Source organism: Archocentrus centrarchus, chromosome 4 (genome assembly GCF_007364275.1).
Source record: "Archocentrus centrarchus isolate MPI-CPG fArcCen1 chromosome 4, fArcCen1, whole genome shotgun sequence".
Lineage (NCBI taxonomy): Eukaryota > Metazoa > Chordata > Actinopteri > Cichliformes > Cichlidae > Archocentrus > Archocentrus centrarchus.
Window position 1 is genome coordinate 23,231,601 of NC_044349.1, and position 6,746 is coordinate 23,238,346.

Sequence of the window (6,746 nt, forward strand, 5' to 3'; positions counted from 1 at the left end):
CTGGTGGGTATGAATGCTCCTTATCAGATCGCACAACTCAAACACTGCATACTGCGAATCAGACGTTTCAGTTAAAACAGACTGTGAGACAACCACACAGAATCCTTCGTAGTGGAAAAGTCTTTAAGCGCAGTAGGAAAAAGTCTGAAAGACGATTTATTTTGGTTTCTCTAGTTCAGTGGGAAAAGACAAAGACAGCATTTTAATATAGAACATAATCACATCTCACTCCATTTCACTGTACATGGAATACCTCATATGAGCAGATGTTGGGAAAGATGGACATCTGCGTGTGTAACATTTGCATGTTTTCATTTTCAGCATTGCACGGCTGACTTCTAAAATGTTTTGTGTGATATGGACCAGACAAAAACAATCTCTCATCTGTCAACACACTTAGAAACTGGTTCTGCTGCGTCACTGCTTTACATCTGACTGTGGGTGGCGGTCGTGGTACAGTATGGAGTATAAGTGCGATAGTGGCATCCTAGATGATGCCCCAAAAAATGTTTGGGTTAGAATGTGGGTTCACAGTTTTGGATCATTTTGCAACCAAGAACAAGAAGTAACTGGATTTTATTCTTTCTTTTTTTTTTTCGCTTGTTTCTGGCAACAATGGGGGTTATATAATTATTCATGTACAATTTATATTACACATATAAGTAGCTTTCATCATAATAACAGTGTTCAAACTCATTTTAGCACTTTTGTCACCTGTCAAATGTAATTCTACTTTAGTGGCAAAGTTATAGGTTAACACTTACTTCAGTCCATGGGACACATACAGTCCAGTTTGTGGGCCAAACCTGTAAAACCTAATATATATATATTACAATATAATAACCCAATTTTCCTCTTTCTTTTGGTGAAAATATGTTTGAATTCTTTCACATTCACATTTAATAAAACAGATGAACAGGCTAAGATTTTTGATTAAAAAAATAAGTGTAGTTTTAACAATATGTCCCAGTTTCCTCACAATCAGTCAGTCTGCTGCCATCACAAAGAAACATTGTAAATCAAAGAAATGCCCCATCACAGCTCCCTGGCTGAACCACCTTACTTTTTAGGTGATGGCAGCTCATTTGTAAAGTCTCTGTCAGTACAAAAACATTAAAACTAATGATGATGATTCAGACCTCAGGCTTGGATAAAAAGAACAATTCAGACACCCACACAGAGGATGTGCTAATTTTCTACAGGACTTGCAACACAAGTTACAAAATAGCGAGAAAAGTCCAAAATTATGCACGCCTTCTTTGCAGTTTTTACATTCTGCAAAACCACCCAGCAGGCCAGACTGGAACCTTAAAAAAATGAACAAAGAAAAAAAGACAAAGAGAATATATGTAATTGTACACATACAGGAGAGGAACCTCTGAGAAGTAAAACAAAATAAAAGGCATCAAATCGCAGAGTTTACTATAATATATAAGATAGATTAGATTGATATTTGTCAATTTGCATACCCCAGGCAACAGAGAACATTCAGGGGAACATAAAGTGCAATAATGCACATTAATAAATAAGTAAAATAAGTACTTCTTTTAGTGAGTGTAGTAATATAAGCACTTAAATAAGGAACATGACAGGTAGAAATGTCATCCTCACTTAACCTGAAAGAAATGTTTGTTGTGAAAATCAAAGCCTTGCACATATTTCTTTCTTTCTTTTAAAATTGACACCATGTGACATATCTCTACATCTTAATTACATTGTAGTATTTTATAAAAGATTAATTTCTGAGGATACACAACATTCCCTAATACAGTAAGAACAAGGAATGTGGATGAGTCTCGCCCAGTGAAGCACTGAGCGTTTGACCCTGACCAGTCTCTCAGAAACTCTCCTAATTTGCTACTTCCACATGGACCTTTGCTTTCTTTAGGGCTGCAACCGCTCTTTTATTTCATTGAAATCAGTCCAAATTGGGGTGGTTTACAATTGACACAACGAGTTTGGCGTGACCTTTTCTCCTTGCTGTAAATGGGTACTCATTGAATCTGAAGGGGGAGGTGGGGTGCTGGAGGATGGGAGGCGGGGTGGGGTGGGGTGGTTGCATTAGGTGGGGGGGCGAAGGAGGGATTGGGTGGAAATCACAGCGGTGAAAATGGCAGTGCAGTGAAAGAGGGGTCTGATTGCATTGGGACAGCATGTGAGAGGGAGCAGCATGCTCAGCCCAATCAGAGCGACACAAGGAAAAAGTGCTCTTATCAACGAGTAATGGCCCACTTCACAATCACACAGGCACAAAACTGTTCTATTTAACACTGATTGCAAAAACTGCTGCCCCCCCATTTCTGAACCGCATGACTCCCCGAGATCTCCCTGCTACCTCCCAGCTTACAGCCAAGACCCTTTCCTGAATGGAATTTATAATCACCCTCTTCCATTTCCACGCTAATTGTTATTTTAAGACCTGCGTTGTGCATTAGGTATTTAGTGCTGGTGAAATGTCTGCCTTGATTACTATGTTTATTTTGAGCATGAAGGCATACCCGTCTCAATCCCAGCAGCTTGAAATGTAATGAATGTTCAAACAGGAAACTCACCTGCCTGGCTTGTTCACCTTTAGTGCACATCTGTAAATGGAAAGGTTATTAATGAAGCTCCACAAAGGATGCTTCTCGTGCTGCTCTGATGGCTGATGACAATGAACATGCCATCAGTTTCAATATCACGCCAAAATATGTATTTATGTATGTATATATGTATGTATGTATATATGCAAAAATGTACATTTAACAAGGACAATATCTCATGAGAGAGAAAGCTAGATATGTGCACTCACTACTTGGCTACTTTGTTCGGTTTGCCTGTTCAGTTGCTCATTGACGCAAATGTATAATCAACCAATCACATGTCAGCAACTCAATGCATTTAGGCATGTAGGCATGGTCAAGACAATTTGCTGAAGTTCAAACTGAGCATCAGAATGGGGAAAAAAGGTAATTTAAGTGATCTGGAATGTGGCATGGTTGTTGGTACCAGACAGGCTGGTCTGAGTATTTCAGAAACTGCTGATCTGCTGGGATTTTCCCACACGACCATCTCCAGGGTTTATAAAGAATGGCCAAAAAAAGAGAAAATATCCAGTGAGCAGCAGTTCTCTGGGCAAAAATGGCTTGTTGATGCCAGATGTCAGAGGAGAATGGTCTGACTGCTTTGAGCTGACAGGAGGGCAACAGTAACTTAAGAAACCACTAGTTGCAACCAAGGTATGCAGAAGAACATCTCTGAACAAGCAACACACTGAACCTCCAAACAGATGGGCTACAGAAGCAGAAGACCACACTGGGTGCCACTCCTATCAGCTAAGAATGGGAAACTGGGATTAAAATTCACACAGACTCAGCAAAATTGGACAATAGAAGGCTGGACCTGGTCTGATGAGTCTCAATTTCTGCTGCAACATGTGATTGGTAGTGTCAGAATTTGCCTTAGACACCATGAAATCACGGATCCATCCCACCGTGTATCAATGGCTCAGGCTGGTGGTGGAGTAATGGTATTGTTGCTGACCATGTCCATCCCTTTATGACCATCTCCTGATGGCTGCTTCCAACTGAATAACAGGCAGTGTCACACAGCATGGCAATGAGTTCACTGAAACCAAACAGCCTCCACAGTCACCCCATCTCAATCCAACAGAGCACCTTTGGGCTGCGTGATGCTATCATGTTGATATGGACCAAAATCTCTGAGGAATGTTTCCAACATGTTTTCAGTTGAATCTACGCCACAAAGAATTGAGACAGTTCTGAAGGCAACAGGAGGTCCAACCCAGTATTAGCAAGTTGTACCTAATAAAGTGTACAGTGAGCGTATGTATAGGAAACTTTGTCCGTCTTCTAAAGCTTAGCTATGAACAGCTTAAAAATTGCAACACTGATTGTAATCTTCTTCTTCTTCTTGATAAAGGAAAAAATAATTCCAGTAGTGACTCATCATTCCAGCAGCTGCATTGACCCCGCATGTGTTCGAGCACCACACACATTTTGCACATGAAAATTTGTTTTCAGAAAGAGATGAATAGGGAATAAAATGCAGCCCCCGACTCTCTCCCCGGTGATCTGACTTTGGTACATTTCATGTGCAGTCAAACTTTGATTTATGGTGAAATTTGTGGATGGTCTCAGAATACGTTTCTGCTCACTAATCACCAGCAGTGGCCAGTTTACACACAGTATCATGACCTACCTACTCACAGGCTGCACGTCTCTATCTCCTGTTGGATATTTGAACAGGGTAGAGCAGATACAGGCAAAAGAATAACAGAATAATAAGAATACTCTTCTTTTGTGTTCACCAGTGATCCTTCAAAGCCGTGTCACATCTCCAGATAGTAGCATGGCTCCCCTCCCTGGTCAACACTGGAAGTGATGAGCCATCAAGTGATTGTGAAACTGAGCTCTATCAGAGAATTCGAAGTGATGCCTGACATTTAATGCCACACAATATAAAGGCAGTTGGATGCTGCAGGTTAGGAAGCAAAAAGCACTGATGCCACACTTACATAAATCAGAAATATAGAAGATAAACATTTCACCAAACATATCATTTATGGTAATCTTATAAGTTTAATTAAGAGATGCCTTCTGAATAGAATAGAATGTCTTTATTGTCATTATACAGGATGTACAATGAGGTTGGAGGGCCACTTCTGTTCGGTGCCATGCAGTAGAAAGTCACACTTCCTATAAATATAAAATAGAACTTCTAAAAAGATACAGAAAATAAAACAATGCATAAAAAGAATGTATAAAAAAATATACAGAAAATAAAATAGAAAGAATGTATAAAAATATATAAATTGTAAATAAAATAAAATAAAATAAAATAAGTAAAATAAGTATATACATTTGATTCCACCTTGGCCCAGGCCTCTCCCTCTCTCTGTGTGGAGTTTGCATGTTCTCCCCGTGTCTGCGTGGGTTTCCTCCGGGTACTCTGGTTTCCTCCCATCCAAAGACATGCACTTACTGGGGGTTAGGTTAATTGGCTACTCTAAATTGTCCATAGGTATGAATGTGAGTGTGAAAGGTTGTCTGTCTCTCTGTGTTGGCCCTGCGACAGGCTGGCGACCTGTACAGGGTGTACCCGCCTCTCACCCTATGTCAGCTGGGATAGGCTCCATCCCCCTCGCGACCCTGAACAGGATAAGCAGAAGAGAATGGATGGATGGATTGATGAAAGTATATACACATAACATGAAGATGGTGAGTATTGCACTTGGTGAATGAATATTGGATATTACGCAATATAGAAGTGATATATATATTGTTCAGTATGAATAATATAATATTGCAAACAGATGAGTTGTGTGAGTTCAGGGTGGTGATCGCTCTGGTGAAGAAACTGTTTTTGAGTCTGTTTGTTCTGGCTTTGATGCACCTGTAGCGCCAGCCAGAGGGCAGCAAGTCAAACAGTTCAGCCAGGGTGTGAGCTGTCCTTGATGATGTTTTTGGCTCTGCTGAGGCAGCGGGAGGTGTAGATGTCCATCAGGGAGGGGAGAGGGCAGCCAACGATTCTTTGTGCTGTCTTGACCACCCTCTGAGGCCTCACCCTGTCTGCCTCAGTGCAGCTGCCGTACCATACTGTGATACAGTAGGTCAGCAGGCTCTCAATGGATGAGCGGTAAAAGGTCAGCAGCAGGTTTGAGTCCAGGTTGTTCTTCCCGAGGACCCTCAGGAAGTAAAGTCGCTGCTGAACCTTCTTGATAACAGATGAGATCCAGCGTAACAGAGATCAGCAGAGATGAGGACACCAAGAAACCTGTGCAGTTTGGTGGTGAGAATATCTGGGATGATTGCGTTGAAAGCTTGAAACATGCTAATAAACCACATAAAAATTATACTACATTATGCCAAAAAGGATATATACACACACACATATTTTTTTTTTTTTTTTAAAAGATCATTATAATAGTTGTTCACATTTCCACAAGAGGGCCACAGAGGACCTGAAGTCGTCCAGTTCCACTGCAAATTTATTTATGGAGGTGGGAATTGATGGTTTTGCCACTGAATCAGTGATTTTTCAGGGCAGACCATAGCTCACATCATCAGCCATCAATAAAAATCAGTCATGAAGGAAAGAGCAGTGATTTTTATGTCACTGTAGCTTCTAGTCAGCGAATGCAAAGAATAACTTTGCAGAAGCATATTTTATTCTTTTACACCTGCAGGACTGCACGTGGCATTGTAGGTTCCTGGAACACTGTCTATGGTTGCTGATAGCATCACAACGTCAATTTAAATATATTAAATCATATCTGTGATTATGAGCTGCGGGATTTTTATACATCCTAACATTAAAAAAATCAGACAAAAAATTTTAGAGTTGCTTTTATTGAATAAAATGATCTAATATTACACATGTGAATGTCAAAAGCATTTATGCAGAAAGATAAAAAAATTCTAGCGGCTTCACAGACTTCTAAGTAGCTCTACATAACTTGTCATAAGTTTTAAACTGCACATTTATCACTTTTATTTTTCCATCAAGTCAAGAAAACATAGTTGTCTTATAGATAAATTGAGGCATTATTTAAGTTTTATTTTTAACATTGTGTAATGTGATGGGCAAAAGTTTATTTTGAATCATTATGAGTACTTAATTACCTTTAATAAACTTATTGAAAAATTACAATATCCCTTTTATGATAAAAGTACACGTTGTCTTTCAGATCTAAGGTTTCAGGTATCAGGACATCATAAAAAATGATCTGGTCTTTACCAGGTCTT